We start from the raw sequence: 18,252 nt of genomic DNA, 5'->3' as shown, positions 1-18,252 counted from the left end.
ATAAAAAGAAAGTTCAAAAGATTTATATTCAATTTGAATGGTTTGACATTTATATAATGGTCGAAAATAGCCCTGTGAGAAATTCATAGTAGAGTTGATAAAAAAAATTACCATTAAACAATTCATGGAGAAGTTCAGACATTTGATCTAAAAAGAATTCTGGTTAGACCCCTCAATTAAACCATGCAAACTTCTTTGATGCTGCCTCTAAAAAGCATCGGACTCAAGAATCATTAGGAACCGGAACGGAAAAAAGGAATCAGAACTGGAATCGTTCAAATTCAAACGATGCCAAACCCTACAGTTGAGGCAGAAAGGGAGTGCACTACTTGGCTGCAACCAGCAGAGGTGTTATGTCAGCTCAAAGTACCACTGCATTTATAAATTATGACCGACTTACGGTGAATGAGATGTGTTTTCGGCAGAAAAAAAGCACCTATTTTCAGGGATTTTAAAAAACACACACACACATATATATATATATATATATATATATATATATATATATATATTAACCAAAAATCTGCAAATTTGCAGGCCGTGAATGCTGAATGCTACCTACTGCACACTGTACCTGTGCATTTTTAATACTAGTAGATGCCATTGATCACATACTGTCCAAAGTACATCAAGATACCACCTATGGGAAGGTGAGCAACAGCCAGGCTATTCTCTCATTATATTTGAAAAATTACAAAACCGATTATTGTATTGACTCGATTAGTCTAAAAAAAATAAGGGTTGCCTTATACTCAGGATGTAAAGATTGATACGTGCACACCAGCAGGTGGCACCAAATAACTTCCCCCCATGTGAGTCAGAGCTTTTCTTCCAGTCACTCACACACATCAATGACCTGAGAGATATAGGGACCCTCCCAAAAAAAAGGGTTTCAAAGGTTGCTAAGGAAGTTAGCGAACAACGGAGGAGGGGTTATGGCGTAATGCTGTGATGCTAATGGTGATCAACAATGCAGAGTCAACGAACAAGCTGTCAAGCTGCTATGAAATATAATTATTCCAAACATTTATTTCACTGATTGTTTTATATTTGCTCTATTAAATGTATACATTTAGTACAAACAGTCTATTATCTTCATTTCGTAGCGTGTTTCTTGGCTGCAGTGCTTCCAATAGTGAGGAGTGAGATAGATTTGTTATTTTTTTTGTCCAATCAGATTTCAGCTTCCATCTGTTGCCATATCAATGTAACTTGCCCAGGGCCTTCAGAATCAAGAGTGGTGTCCCCTGTCACATATTCTATAATTTTTTCCCGCCAATCAGACGTCTGATTATCCTGTCAGAGGAGGCTTCCAGGACCTCAGTTCGAATTGTTTGGTCAGACCAAAAAGGCAGGCACCCAGCTCTGGTTGATCAGAGCAAAACTGTTCAATACATTACATATTGGTGACTATGTATCCGAAGATAAGGGGACTTACAGTATTATACATTATTATCGATAATGTCGGTACCGTGGCAATCTTACGGCAGTGGGGGCGGGCTTACTTAATGTGTCGGAGTTTCCCTCTACCTAAACGCCAATCATTATCGTTTGGTTTTTGGATACAGGCTCTTAGGTGTCTGGTGAAAAACATTCTGGCTGTCCCACTGAAGAACCAGGTACCAAATACCCTGCCTGCCACTGATCAAAGTAATACAGCTCACTCTTTCAGGCTTGAAAGAGGTAATAAAATCCAAGAGACAATACACAATGGGCAAAGCAGATCACTCCGAAGAAACGGGCGCATTGTTATAAGACGTAACTAAGTGGTGCTCTTCTTCTGTCAGATAATAGTTGCTGATTCAACAAGAGAGCTGCAGTGTACCCTGATAATTCCCCAACAACCACAGAAGTGAAATTAATTACACGAAAACAGCATAAAACCTCTAATCAAATTATGGCTTGAAATCATAAAGGCGCTTGATCAATCAGTGCACAATGAGCGCAAGGACACGCTGGTGGTAATCTCATGCGAGCATAAAACAACAGCAGAGGAGAACTTCAATGGAAGTGTCTTTTTCATAGCATCTGCCTCCAATTATATATTTTTTGCACCTACAATCTGCATAGCAAACCTCCATGCATATAAATATTTTACACTGTTTATCCTGTTGCCTTAAAACAGCAGCCGTATTCAGTCTCAATGTGTCTCCATTAGCCTCCATGCAAAATTGAGGAAAATAATTAAAGGAGTATTTGTAGTAGGGTGGATTACCGCACTAATGAGAGGGATGCTAACAATGAAGGACTTTGTCCCTAATTAGCATAGTATGCAGGGGGAAAAAGGTAAGGTAGTCTCAACCACATAAAGATCATTTGAGCCTTCTTAAATGGTGGCATAAGCCATTAGGAAGCCATTTATTCCTGGGATTTTATGACTACTATCTGTCATCTGTACGAGGAGAATATCCTCAACCTTCCCAATCTAACAAAGTATTTATTTCGTTTCATAATTCCTATTAGAAAAGCTGTTTTCTAATAGGCTCCTTTTGATTGGTGTTTACGTCTGATTTACAAGAAAAGTAAGTCATCATTTTAAACATACGATATGGCCATTTAGTTTCCAAATTTATGTTTAACGCAGTCCTGTGGGTCTGACTTCTTCTCTCTCTCTGTCACTCTCTATCTCTCTCCCGAAAAGCTAGAGCTCCATGCATCGGACAGACCAGGCTGATGCGCCCTTACAAGTTGTGCACAGGAAATCTTTGACGAGACACGGCAAGAAGCTGTCACAGACGCAAGATAGCTAGAGAAAGAAGACCTCCACTTCGGACTCAGAGAACCAGAACCCCAGACAATTCCCTTGCCAGATGGCCTTGTACAGCCATCTGCAGGCCCACAACAGGAAAGGACAATCTACATGAGGACATCGGAATCAGAATCAGCCTTTACTTGGCACTTATATGGAGGTACAAGCGGAATCATCCGTCCATACATATACAACATACTATACAATAAGACGGGGGGTAGACAGGAAAGAATGACTAGGCGATGGAGAAGGAGAAGGGAAAAACAGGAGAGGGGAGTGGAGGTGATTCCAACGCAGCCAACGGCCAGCCACAGCTAAAGCAGCCATTATCGGAGCGAGATGTGGTCCCCGTCTCGCCAGCACCGGGTGGAAATAGCGGCGAAGGCGTTGGATGAGGGAAGGGATGTGTGTGTGAATGCACATGTGAGTGTCCTTGAATGCATGAATGTGAAGGCCCGAAGAAGTTCCCCCGACAGGTGCCCAGTCTTGAAGCCTCAGTTCGCAGGTTGCCATGGAGACGCCCGTGAACGAGCCCGTGACAGAGACAACAAACAACAGGTGTTTGTGAAGAAGAGTAGGAGGGGGTCAGAGCATCCCGCTGCAGAAATCGCTTGCTGTCGAGCCGCGACCTTGGATAGGTCAAGAGGGGAAGGCCGAAATGCAGATTAAGTAGATTTTTGGGTGAGTGCGAGTAGCCGCATTCCAATAGACCAGGCTACTCTATTTGTCCATTCTGCTCTCTCAATCGATCCATCTGCCTTTGCAAAGCCGAAACCTTCTCCAAGATGTTTTCCTTGTTGTGATTCACAATCACAGCCCGAGTGCTAACGCCTTTACCCACCATATCAATCATGACGGGCAGCTGCTTGATTCTACACTGCATAATCCAAACAGCACCAGACCTGTTATCATGGTTCCGAATAGGTAGACGTCTTCGATGTCCACCACGAAAAGAAGAATCGCCAGGCACATGACCTTCCACTTCCCTCAACTGTCCATCACGTACCCGGTGGTGATTGTTCCGTCAGGGCAGACAGGTTCCCAGGAACCCGAGCTTCTTGTTGAGAAGACCTTGTCAATTGCGTGGAGAGACCAGGTGATCAATTCCATGATTTAGATTTGGAGAGCAGTTCAGAAGGAGGCTCTTAAAAATATGAGACAGGACTAAAACGAGACATAGAAGCAAAGCAGGGAAGATAAGAGAGAGGAGAGGGGAAAGATCGGACCAATGGACAACCAAAACATCTGGAAAAGCTAAATGGCTCGCAAAACTAAGACAAAAACAAATGCACATTTAAATATGAAACAATGAAATATTATGAAATATTCAAATTAATTTACTCACAATGGATCTCATTAATGGTTTTGTTGGCAATGACACAAGTTCAATGTCTCAGTGGCTCAAAGATCGTTCAGCCATAAGGATGCTTATGCTGATAGCTGAATAGCTCGGGTAGAGTGAGTCTTCTCTTTGATTATCCATTCTTGGATTCACTTCAAATAGCACTCGTGCACTTGGACATTAAACTTTGGTCAAGTACCATTTTGGCTGTTTTTTGTGTTTGAATGGCCACTAATTAGAGCAGCAGTCTGTAAGACATATCACTGAAGGCAAGCATGTGTTGGTTTCAGCTGGCAAAAAGCAACAGCTACCACCTGAGAGGCTGGGATGTTTTTAATTTCAACATATCTAATTTTAAAACACTCACACGCCGGCTAATTGTCACTGACTTTTGCAGTAGCATGCTTTTGAAGAGCACTCATGCAGGCCCAGATCATGACGCTACCACCACCTCGCTTGACTGGAGGCTAGACACAATTCTCTGGCTACTCACTTGTGTTGCCAGCTATTTAAACAATAATGGCTTTAGTAAATCTATAATGCGATACAAGCTGTACACTGACTACTTCAGAGTAAATGTATGTTAAATCTGCATGTGTTTTTTGCAAAGTAACATAAGTGCAATTAAGTGTTTTAATGTTTTACCATTGACTGTGTGTAACTTTTAGGAATGAGCCGGATACTCGTATCCTAAAACAAGTATCCGGCTCATCCCTAAAAGTTTAAATCCCTAAAAGTTACGGATAATGCATTTTTGCCGAGTATGAGCATGAAACGAGTACAGCTCGTCATTATCCGTAATCGTGATGAAGGATACTTATGTACTCACTGTTAACGCTTTGTGATTGTCCAGTCACACACAGCGACCGCCCCTCCCTACAGCCAGAGAGAGGAGTACGCAGTGCATTCGACAAAACAGTTGAAAATGGCTTCCGTCGCATTGGTCACTGCCTGCACTCTGGACGTTTTTTTTAGTTTTTGCTCAGCTCAGCTCCAATCTAAAGTTACTTGGTAAACTTGTTTCGTTATGTACGCGGTGCATTTGAAGACAGAGCTGAAAACAGCTCGTGCTGCATCGGTCACTGCCGGTGGCTTTTTTTTTTTTTTTTTGCGTAATTTGGCAAGTGATATAAAGTCAGTTGGAAAACTTTGCTCGTAGTACTGAACGCAGTGCTTTTGAGAAAACTACAGTGAACAACGATGACAGATTATTTCTCTGTTTGCCATCACTGGATGTTTGCATGAATCACCAACTTCACACAGATCATCAAAATAATTCAATAATAAAGTCTGACAGATCACTTAAACACATACACAGTACACATATAGCTTGATAATAAATATAGCAATTTGTGATCAATCCGTGTCAATTTCAGACTTAAAATAATGTACAGATTTAAGCCCCACCCATTTCTGGTTAAACCACACCCACTTCCGGTTAATGCCTCGCCCACTCCAAGTACAGATACGGATGCAGATCGTTTAGATGGGTGAACAGATACAGATACAGATACAGCTAGCGGTATACTCGCTCATCCCTTGTAACTTCTTTTTACATGTAAATGTTTTATGACAGCCACATTTTTACCCTGGAACAGATTATTTCTGTTTACATGGTTTTCTATGGGAAAATTGCGCTTGACCTTGGAAGGCCGACTCGAACCGTCTTGCTGTCTCATCACATTGGACTAAAAACTGGGAGACTGCACCTAATTAATGAAGTGTATACAACATGTCATAAACTCTTGCATGCATTACTTTATGCACATTGTTAACGTTTGCCTGAGCAGAATTTATTTTCTTCTTATCTCTTTTGCCTCATTACTTTTGCTCACCTCCCTCCCTTCCCTTGCCCCGAGTTAAATCCACCCGATTTCGATGCATCGTGACTCGCTGTGTAAGTGCAGTAGTTACAGTGCAGCAGTCAGGCCTCTCCTGGATTTGGCGATGTTGCGATTGCGCCAATTCACACAATATCAACCAGTCCCCACGAATGATGCGCACCCTCGCAACTTTGTCAAATCCCTGCAATTTCCTTGCACATATTGACTAATAATCATAATTTTCAGCAATCAAATTTGTCCCTGTTGCCCCTGTTAACCGTCTAACCCCAGGATGCCCATTACGCTGATCACGGGCCACCGGTCAATAGGGAAGATAGTGTGAGTCGATTGGGTGTGTCACCCACATCATAAACGTTGCTTTGTAGATGTTATATGACATCAGCCAGCTGACATTAAGCTCCCCTTCTGATTCGCTCGTGCACCTCTGCGGCAAACTAAGTGGTGAACATCTTTATTATTCTGATTACAGATAAACGAACTCAGCGGTAAGATGCCTATATCTGTAACAAAAGTTATCCGTTCAATTGTAGCGGCTAGTTATGTTCAGCTAGTTATCCTGAACCCCACTATAGAAACGTGTTTTCTACACCTCCGTTTGTGAAACTATTATTTTATGATTAATTGGAAAATGTGCCCAGTGCTGAAAATCTGAACATGTTGCCTTGACTTCGGCTACATTGTCTTTTGCATAATCATTTGAATTTCTTGTATATCCGCAATGTTTCATAGCAAATGCTAATACATGAGCTGTATGTATAATGAATGCTACATAGCTGTAATTCTATTTATTACCATGTTGAATTGAATTGTGACTTACTGAATTACTAGTGTTTCGTATAGTAGTTTCAAAGTTTTATAGAAAGCGGTTGATCATTTTGACTTGTACGTAACTTGCATGCTGAAACAGTGTGTTCACCCCTAATGTACTGTACATGTACAATGTACATAAATACTCATGTTTATAAATATAACTATACAAAATGTATATATTCTCTATGCTTATAGTAGGAGGTAGATATTTGGGGCTTGATCATTTTTAAAAGTAGCTCACAGGCTGGAAAAGTGTGAGCACCCTGGTCTAACCAATCAAATATGTCCGTGCAACACCCACCCACCTCCTCACTTCCTTGTTTACATCAACAGACATAGGGATGTATGATGATAATGGGGTTTAAGGTTACAAAGAACACTTAAAACATTGACGACAACTTCATAAAATCACAAGCTAATGCAAAGTTATGAAAAGAAATACTCTAAGCCTCAAAATATTGCAACTTTTTCCGCAGCTTTGTGAAAAAGCTGCCGCAACAATCACCCTTTAAAAAAGCCTTCGAAATCCTGGAGGGACTGAGCAAAGATGCATAACCAACAAGTCATAATGCCTTCATTTTGTCCATTTTGTGTTTCCTATGGACATAAATAATCACGATTAGGCATTTTGAATACATTGCCATATACAGAACATAAAGACACATTTTCAAATGATCTCACCAATCCATCTAAGGCAGTTTTATACCTCCAACTTTAGGGTAGGCACGTCAATAAAGACAAGCTTGGATGCGTTTGGAGTGTATGAACAAATATGAAACACGTTTACATGCAGAAGTGCACATTTTCTTTTATATTTTCACTTCCTCTATTGCCCGGTGTCTCAATACATGTGTCAATGTTTGATATAATTTAATAAGACGGAGATAAATTACATTGTCAATGTATTACAATTACATTCTATATTTTATTTACATTTAAAATGTAATTTAATTTAGTTTCATCCAATTTTAGCTAAATATTTAAATTCAAGATGTCCAATATGAACAATAAAATAACAATAAATAGAAAAAAACGGGAGAGTGAAACAGAGACGTCTGCCACGGAGGGCGGCATCTGATGTACCTCATCTATTAAAATGTATTACAATTTAATACATTGAAAATTGAAAAATACTATTAATTTAAATGTTCACTTCCTGTATGGCCAGGTGCCTCAACACTTTTGTCTAGCCCGTTACACAATTCATAGTGCCTCTATGTTATTAGTGCGTTAAAAAGACAAGAACTCATGATGTCAATAAATGCAGATATTCCACACCAAGTCTCACTCCCCTACACACACACACACACACGCACACACACACACACTAATGGTAATGATGTATTGCCTATTACACTTCAGTGACAGTACTGGCATGTAGCCTACAGCAGCGGATAGTTTATGATGTTGGGGAAATATTGACCATTAAAAATAACTTTGTTATCAGAAACAACTCTGAGGCTGTGGTGACATGGACCAAGAGGCAGCATTATGAGAAGAGATGAGGGAGCAAACCACGAGTACCATTCAAGAACTGCAGTCAGATTAGCCTTCCCCCCCCCCCCCCCCCCCCCAAAAAAAAGTCAAAAAAAAATTTGGACAGATGAAACCAAGGTCAAGGACCAGTATCAGAGTGGAGAGAAAAGTACGGAGGAGGAAAGGAACACCTCAAGATCCAAAGCATACCACATCGAAGTGAAGGCAATATAGAGCTACAAACAAACATCAAGTGAAGGCCTGGGAAAGCAATCTGCAAGGTGGATGCTCACAAATTGCTGATGATCATGTCATCTACACTCTAAAAACTACTACTGTGCTATACTCATTTTTTTGATGAATCATTTTTACACAAAAAAATATTGAGTCAATATAAAAGATGTTCAATCTGTTACATGTACCTAATTATTTGAGTAAAAACAATTTAAAGAATTGAGTAGATCTGAGTCATCTCTTTTTGTAACCACAACCCATACATTTGTGTGAATATCTTAACCCTTGTAGCGTTTTGTGTCCTAAGTCAATGCAACTAAGTTACCATGTTAACCACTGACTGCCAGCCATATTCAGAGCAGAGAGCTCCATACTGCCAGAGTTCTTGGACATTACACTTTCAAGACAACAGAATATTGAGTTTAAGGGCTACATAAACATTGAAACTATCTAAAGAAACATTAGACTCTCTTCTTTCATCAGAAAAAAGTTTGTTTCTTTCTAGGCTTTTTGGGTCTTTAGATATTGTCGGTAGAACATAGGGTAGTTTCAGCAAAAACACCTGATTTTGACCAAAAAACAGAGAAAACAAGCTCTTTCTGCAGAGAAGCAAATTCAAGCAGAGTGACGAGGGGGTCTGCTTGATGTGGGGATGAATCCCTGCTGCTGACCGATCCAGACGGCAGCCACTCAGCAGTTCAGAGTCGGGTGACTCAGAACCCGACCCTGATTCTTCTGATGTCGGGCCCCGGTGTCGCGCCACATGGCTCAGCAACGCTAACCACTAGCTTGTCGCTTCGGCTGCCATTGTCAACTGCATTTGTGTCTACGTCACCTACATCACCCATGTCACCTCTATTTTTCGCGATCGCGTCACTACTAAAAGCAGATCCACCGCCAGACAAGCTTTGTGACAGTATTAGCTGCCTGTATTTTTTTGTCTCCGCTCGATTTCTGCATTTGTTTCGCCATTTTCCTCTCTCAACCCACAATCCATCTTCTTCATAGACAATCTGTCGCTGCCGGTTGGAGGAAACGAGAACTGTTGCCCCCTACTGGGACAGAAATACATTGCCTACAAGTCAGAAATTCACACACAAGATGAATAAGATCTGCAGCTCCTGCAAAAAAAAAGCAAAAGACGTCAATAGACATCTTTGGCAGTCAGCGTTACTTTTTGAAAAGACGTCAATATACGTCTTTGGCATTGAAAGAGTGAAAGATCATTTATATTTTCAATAGATTGTTAAAAATTCATTTTTTTAAACTTAAAATTAGACATTTTTAAGTTATATGAGTTATATTTTTGAGTTACCAATTTAATTTGTTATAGTGACTTAATTAAACCTACTATATTTAACCTTTTACTTACTTTGATTAAAATAAAACAAGTAGAACAAACAGAGAACGAAACACACACAATAAATGATCAACTGGATGTTTATTTTTTACTGGTGGTTCTAGTGTACTACATAAGTATACTTAGCAAATGGCATAAAACAGTTCCTCCTATAAAATCATCTGTATCTGTCCGCTGAATGGAACATCACATATATCAATTGCGGTACCGGCATTTAGAATTTAACAAGGATGAAATATTTTAGGAACAAAGTGCTTTTCAGGTCATCACAATACAAAGCCAAAAGGCTTTTGACCTCAGTTGATTTCACAACTTGTAATAGCAAACATTTCACATTTGAAGCCAGATCCTGTAACCAGAAGTGTTCCTCTTGATGCCATTCCACACATAACCTAAAAAGGAAAACAAAAATACAAATAAAATAGTTAGGAGTAGCCCGCATTTATTTACCTATTAATATTAAAATAAATTTAAATATTACACTCCAACTACAGTAAACTGCAATACAATCCATGATAGAATTGTATTTAAATAGAATTAAAAACAAAGAATTTAAAACAAAGAAAAACTTGGGCCATATTTTCGAAACAAGCAAACTACACAATCTAGTGCATACGCAAGTCTTTCACTGAGCTTTCTCCAGCATTCATTTTAGGGTCCAATTCAGGTTTAAATGTCACCACCACCAAAAACAACAACATGCCCGCTGGTCACTGGCTGTCTCCTCTCAATTCCTAATCCAAAAAACGAAAGGAAATACCATTTTATCCGACTGAGCCAGTAATCCAGTCGTCGTGCCTTTTAGTACCTGTATGTTTACACAAGCAGTCAAATGACACGGCGTGACGACACAGGAGACCGGGGAAGAGTGGGGATGCGAGGCATCTCTGTCCTGTGAAAGTGTGCACGGAGCAGACGCATCCCTGCACTCGCCGGAGGAGACGCTAGCATCACCTTTGTCACTCGTCCTTAAGTCACGATGAGCAGCAACGAGCTGCTAACATGCCCGAGCACGTTAGCAGTAGTCGAAACAAAAATACCAATGTCACAACTCCTTTTCGCGGATTTTGTGGTAGGAAATAACCGTCAATTCATTCTACCTGCTGTTAGCCACTATTGTTTATTTCAACGGCGTGTGGCTGTGGCATTAAAAAAAAAACACACAATCAATCTACATTAACATCAATACTGCTTCAACATTACATTCAATTTACTGGTAAAAAAAAAAAAAAACTTACCGGGCTTTGCGAGAAGAAGTCCTCGCAGCTCAGTCTTCATGCATCCTCCTGTACCGCCAAGGAGAGGGTGCAGATTTCCCATGAGCACGTCCTCGCGACATTAGTGACGTCACAAGGTTTATCGCGATTTACTCAATATATTAAGTTGATGGGAAAGTCTGAATATTAGTCATTTTAATGAGACATAATTTGAGTGTTCAAATCTTCACCATCACACAATGCACAATTATTTCGAGTGGAATTTAAGCAAACTATGAAACAGATGTAAATACCCTACGCTGTTTTTATTTACGATAATTTACCATCATTTATTGACCTGGTGTCTACTGATTATAAACCTTGAGGATATTTCAACTCACTTCCATGAGCACAGACCTCTGCATGTAAAAGGCTGATCAATAGCCTCCGGAGAAGGTCTAAATATGAACTGTTCATTTCTCCACCGATCAGTAATGACACAAAAACTTCCCTCCTTTCAGAGGGCTCTCTGGGTGCTATTGTATATACATTAGTATGCAACCCTGGGTGAAAGACTGTGAATATGCACTATATGCATGCGGTGCATTTGAAATTGGAGTCCTTCAGCCTAATATCCAGCCGAATCTGATTCCCTCCTCTCATGAGAGATAAATGCTACAAAGGCTCTATGGAAGAGTGGACTACTAGATAAAAGTGAATGTGTAATGAGAGCGAGAGAAAGCAAAGCCATTCTTATATAGCCAGACAGCTTGCATTGGGCCTGCATAAAAGCTCTGACCTCACTATGTCGTTGAAACATCCACTCAGCCAGATGTTTACTGCATAAACGAGCTAGTTTCTCCGGGGTTGATATAATGAGGCCAACAATGAGCATGTAAAAGGCAACACACGAAGACTATAGAATTGGGGTGAGTCTCCCTGAAAATAAGTGTTAGTAATTAGTGGCAGTGTGGATTTGTGCATAAAATGGAACACAGGGTGACAAGGACCATGGCAAACGGAGGGCATTTCCACAGATATTAGAATCCTATGAAATGAGCTCATCACTTTTGAACAGTTGCTTGGTGTTCTAAATTAGCTGGCATGTTGACTAAAACATCACTCTCAGTCTGCAGGGGACAATAGTGGGTTGTCTGCATTTCCATTTTCGATCCAAAGCATTGTCATGTTCTTGACGAGCAGCCAGCATCATTATGCATGAGCTTTCATTCCCCGTCACACGCCGTCTCCAACATCTGCATACCTCCCTGCTTTAGTTTTTTAATTTAGCTGTAAATCTCTCCACTGCGTCACACAAACCATTTGGAATACTGGCCGTCACATTTTACGGCAACAGGGTAGGCTAACATTCGATTTTTTGGCCATTTTTATCCATGTATCCACAGATGTTACAATGACGCAGTGTTAACAAATCAACCGGACCAATGAGCAATGGTTGAAGTGACCCATACGGCATCTACTCTCTTTACATAGTGTAACTATACATAGTGAGAGGTATTCATAGCGTAGCAATCAGTGTTTGGTGTCTTCAAGCCTCTATCGCAAATGATGAAATGCAGTCCCGTCTGAGGCCATTACCAAATGGGTATCTTCCACTTTCTCATTTTAAACTTGGAACAGTGCCCTTAAGCCCAGCAGAGAAACTAACAGACCATTAAAATATATATATATATATATATATATATATATATATATATATATATATATATATATATATATATATATATATATATATATATAAAAGTGTTATCTATCCTTTCCATGTGTCTCACAACACTCTAAGCCTCTACCATCCTTTTAGGGTTGACTTCCATCTTATCTCCCATTGCACTCCCTGCTTTCTTACCCTCACATCATCAGGTACTAAGTACGCTGTCATTCATTCATTCAATCATTCAAAACATATCCTATCATCAATCATTCAAAACATATGTCATATTATAGATGGAGAGTTGGTAGATTTTGCACAGGTACCCATTCCATTCCATTCCATTCCATTTTCCTCCGCTTATCCGGGTCCGGGTCGCGGGGGCAGCAGTCTCAGTAGAGAAGCCCAGACTTCCCGGTCCCCGACCACCTCCTCCAGCTCCACCGGGAGGACACCGAGGCGTTCCCAGGCCAGCTGTGAGACATAATCCCTCCAGCGTGTCCTAGGTCTTCCCCGGGGCCTTCTCCCGGCTGGGCATGCCCGAAACACCTCACCAGGGAGGCGTCCGGGAGGCATCCGGACTAGATGCCCGAGCCACCTCAGCTGGCTCCTCTCGATGTGAAGGAGCAGCGGCTCTACTCTGAGCTCCTCTCGGATAACCGAGCTCCTCACCCTGTCTCTTAGGGTGAGTCCCGCTACCCTACGAAGAAAACTCATTTCAGCTGCTTGTATCCGCGATCTCGTTCTTTCGGTCATGACCCAAAGCTCATGGCCATAGGTGAGGGTGGGAACATAGATCGATCGGTAAATTGAGAGCTTTGCCTTCCGGCTCAACTCTCTCTTCACCACGACGGTCCGGTACAGCGACCGCATTACTGCAGACGCTGCGCCGATCCGCCTATCGACCTCACGCTCCAACCTTCCCTCACTCGTGAACAAGACCCCGAGATACTTGAACTCCTCCACCTGGGGCAGGACCTCATTCCCAACCCGGAGGGAGCAATCCACCCTTTTCCGACTGAGAACCATGGCCTCGGATTTGGAGGTGCTGAGTCTCATCCCAGAAGCTTCACACTCAGATGCAAACCGTCCCAGTAAACGCTGCAGGTCACAGCTCGATGAGGCCATCAGGACCACATCGTCTGCAAATAGCAGAGATGAGATCCTAGTGCCCCCGAACTGGACTCCCTCGACACCTTGGCTGCGCCTAGAAATTCTGTCCATGAAAATTATGAACAGAATCGGTGACAAAGGGCAGCCTTGGCGGAGGCCAACGTTCACCGGAAACAGGCTTGACTTACTACTGGCAATGCGAACCAGGCTCCTGCTCCGGTTGTACAAGGACTGAATGGCACGTAGTAGCGCGCCACCAATCCCATACTCCCGGAGCACCCCCCACAGGACACCGCGAGGGACACGGTCGAATGCCTTTTCCAGGTCCACAAAGCACATGTAGACCGGTTGGGCAAACTCCCAAGTACCCTCCAGGACCCTTGCAAGGGTGTAGAGCTGGTCCAGTGTTCCGCGACCAGGACGAAAACCACATTGCACCTCCTGTAGCCGAGGTTCGATTAACGGTCGTACCGTTCTCTCCAGCACCCTGGAATAGACTTTCCTAGGGAGGCTGAGGAGTGTGATCCCCCTATAGTTGGAACACACCCTCTGGTCACCCTTCTTGAAAAGGGGGACCACCACCCCAGTCTGCCAATCCAGAGGTACTGTTCCCGACTTCCACGCAATGTTGAAGAGACGTGTCAGCCAAGACAGTCCCGCAACATCCAAAGCCTTGAGGAATTCAGGGCGAAACTCGTCCACCCCCGGAGCTTTGCCACTGGGGAGCATTTTGACTACCCCAGATACCTCAGCCACGGTGATGGAACTGTCCGCGTTCGTATCCTCAGTCTCTGCTTCCTCTAGGGAAGGTATGTCAGTGGGATTGAGAAGGGCCTCAAAGTATTCCTTCCACCGCCCAACTATATCCTCAGTCGAGGTCAGCAGGCTCCCGTCCCCACTGTAAACAGTGTGGACCGGGCACTGCTTCCCCTTTCTGAGGCGCCGGACGGTTTGCCAGAACCTCTTCGAGGCCGACCGAAAGTCGTGTTCCCTGGTGGTACCCTACAAATGGTATACCTAGAAACACACTTCAGTCGTCCCTCGTTTATAGCTGTTAATTGGTTCCAGACCTGACCGCGTTAAATGAATTTCCTTGATATAGGATTCAATGTCAATAAATGGACTATTTTCATAGTTAGATCAAAGAAAAACTGTATATGAATACACTTTTTAACATTATTAGAGCCCTATAAACATGACATAAGCCCCCTAGTCACCTTTACACTCCTATTATTCATTGTTTACACCACATTGCAACTCTTATGCTGCAGGGACTGGACACGGTCGCTCGCTAGCGAGACAACAAGCTAGCAAGCCAACCAGTTACCCTGGAATTTTTTTCTTCTGAATTTAAGAAGTAAAAAACTTAGCACTTCCACACGACATGGGAGGAGAACGTTATGCCATGGCTGACTTCAAGACTTAAGGTAATGTAAGATCATTTCTACATGTTTTGTGTCGTTACTGCTGCCTAGTGATGAGAATGCTACATATAACTTGTATTTCAATTTGTTTTGACTACTAATACACAGTGTAACAAAAAACGGTGATCATTTATGAATTAATTCATTTCTGCAATCCCTCAATACAGCAAGGGAGTGAATCAAACGGCGATATTGCGAGGGAGGACTGTACACTGAGCAGCAGCATTACTCAGCAGTAATTGTATTTTTATTCATTCATGTTCTACTGCTATACTGTTCAGGATTAAGTGTAGGAGATTGTGTACACCTTGGACTGGCATAAATGATTCATTTAACACCTCTACTCAGTATTCGGGTGTGTGCTGTAAACAAAGCAAATAATCACTGGGTCGCAAATTAGCACCTGGTTAAAAAACATTGGCATTTACAGTTGTGGCTGTAGGCAACCTCCTGATGTAGTTGTTATTAACTCCATAAGAAGGCAGTAGATGTTACACTTGTCGCACTGTTGTTTACAATAAACACATCAGCGGTATTAATGGTCAGTTTGTGCCTAACTGTTATTACAACATTGGCTCTGTTGCTGCTGTGTTGTGCAATGCATTTGTTCATAAATTACCATGTGGTCAAGGAGAGGTACGGTTTCCTTTCCGCTTTCTCCAAATCGTTAGTTATTATACTGTATAGGTGGTCCTTGGTATACGGTGTTCTGTGTTAGGTTGTTTTGTGGTCACGTATGTGCTTTCATTAATTAATTAAAAACGTTATTTTGGTTTGTAAAGACTAGACTCGCTAGAGAGCTAGTTAGTGGTTGCAGAAGAATGCATGATGTGCTCATTATTTTCCGCCGTTGTCTCAATTGCTTAACTCCATCATTAACGATCGTATTGTAATGTCTCCTCGGACGTTGCAAGGATGACCAGGAGGTGATCGATCAACAACCTCTTTCTGTCTTGCAAAAACAAAACAGGAGGCTGTTGGCCGAACCACACCAAAACAACACCAGCAAACTCAGCTGTCCTCTCTGTATGCAGCCACACGCACACAGTCAGGACACATGTCACGTTCACGGTCGGAAATCACACAACTCTTTAACACTACAGTACACATTGCTGCCAGGTTACTGATCCTCTGATAGCGACAGCAATGGCTAAGCAGTGTAGATGCACAAGATAAGCAGGATAGATGATGGGTGGAAACAGGGTTGCCTCAAAAGTCACACAAAAACTTGCTCAGTGAGCATTTGAAGGATTAACTCCACACGTGTGTCTTGCTTTTTATTTGGCTTTTTTGTGAAGCCACCCAAAAAGGATAGCAGCCATAGCATAGAAATGGACGTAGGTATCAAAGGAAGCAAAGTGGTACATGTATCTCTCTGTCCTGCCTGCTGAGTACAATATGGCTAAACTCCACAACAAGGCAACAAATTATGAAGAAGTCCCAAAGGAGACTGTACTTCCTGAGAAGACTGAGGAAATTTGGCATGTCCACCACAATCCTGAGTTGCTTCTACAGATGCACCATCGAAAGTACGGTAACTGTACAACACGTGATAGGAAGGCACTCCAGCGGGTGATCAAGACCTCACAGAACATTGTTGGGGCAGCCCTCCCCTCACTGCACGACATTTAGAGTCCTATGAAGAACACACAACCTCATCAAGGACAGCACACATCCACAACACTCATTATTCACACTCCTACCGTCAGGCAGACGCTACAGGAGTTTGAAGTCCAGGAACACAAGGCTGGCAAACAGCTTTTACCCACAGGCCATCAGGCTTCTCAACGAAGCACTCACACACGCCGCACGCAACACACGCACACACTCATAGCACTTTATTTATTTATTAAATGAATTATTTGTATTAATGTCTCTTATGTTGTTGTTGCTTAATTTATTGGTATTTATGTTTCTGATGTTCTTATTCATTTTCTTGTGTTTTTTCTTTCTTTCTTTCTTTTTTGGGAGAATGAACAGAAAAAGGATTTCATTGCATAGCAGAACCACCAGTTTTACTGTGCATATGACAATAAAACTCTTGAATCTTGAATCTTGAATTACTGGATTGTTCAATTAGCCTTGCAGGTGCATGTTCCCACAGTTAAGTAATGCAATACTTGGATTCTGTGGTACATGAAAATGAATCTTGATTAAATGCACTATGATTGCCTCATCCAAAGTTGAGAAACAGCTGGATCAGAATTTTTTTTCCCCCTGCCTTTAGTGAGTGAACCGCATCTCAATTTCGGAGGTCTTTGTGATATTCACCCGTGTCAATGACCCATCACACCTGATTTGCATCATTTCATCTTTCTTATGAGGAGCTAAGTGGCGCTTCCTCAGGTGAAGCCCCTCATCAGCATGTTTTAACATTTGCTCAATGAACGCTCCTTGCCTGTGGCTGCCACGCTTTAATGAGCAAACATGATTGTGTTGGCTCACATTTTAAGTTGAATCAAATGGTTTTAAAAAACTAAACACACATTGCCTTTCAGTGCAGCAGTAGTTCCTGTTTATTCACGCAGAGTCACGGAAGAGCACAGCTGGCAATCAAGTTCACTTGTGGAGTGTGTGTGTGGGTCAGGAGAACGATCAATGACTACAGGATGCTTGCTTGTATGAGTCTTGAAATCACAATGAGGGGGTTGGTTTATTTCATTTATTTGTTTGGAATTTGTCTGTCTCAAATTGCAAGTATACAAATGGAAAGCAGAAACTAATTTCCTGTCATTAGTTTCAAAAGTATGCCCAAAATTGACAAAATAGGTCTTCAATCATGACCAGAAATAAATATAAACTATGTGATATTTGAATGTGAACTGATTATGAATGAGAATATGTCGCGTGTCAGTTGATCCAGAAAGTATTCATTTGTGACACTAGATATTTACATTTGAGGGTTAAATGTGTATTAAAACGAACCACAACAGGTATAAAATGTCAAACACAACATAGGACAAGACTTGAAAGCTTATCCAGCAGTACACTGTCTTCCATCTTCCAAACCATCACACCGTAACACACCAGCATCT

General features: G+C 41.8%; 1 protein-coding gene across 22 annotated transcripts in view; it reads right to left on the bottom strand.

Annotated features, from left to right (window-relative positions):
• Window positions 1-18,252, bottom strand: part of shank3a (SH3 and multiple ankyrin repeat domains 3a) — a 255,764-nt gene that overhangs the window by 196,742 nt on the left and 40,770 nt on the right. The window lies entirely within an intron of this gene.

Source organism: Dunckerocampus dactyliophorus, chromosome 5 (assembly GCF_027744805.1).
Source record: "Dunckerocampus dactyliophorus isolate RoL2022-P2 chromosome 5, RoL_Ddac_1.1, whole genome shotgun sequence".
Classification (NCBI taxonomy): domain Eukaryota; kingdom Metazoa; phylum Chordata; class Actinopteri; order Syngnathiformes; family Syngnathidae; genus Dunckerocampus; species Dunckerocampus dactyliophorus.
Note: the sequence above shows the minus strand (reverse complement) of the source record. Positions and strands in the feature narration are given on the sequence as shown.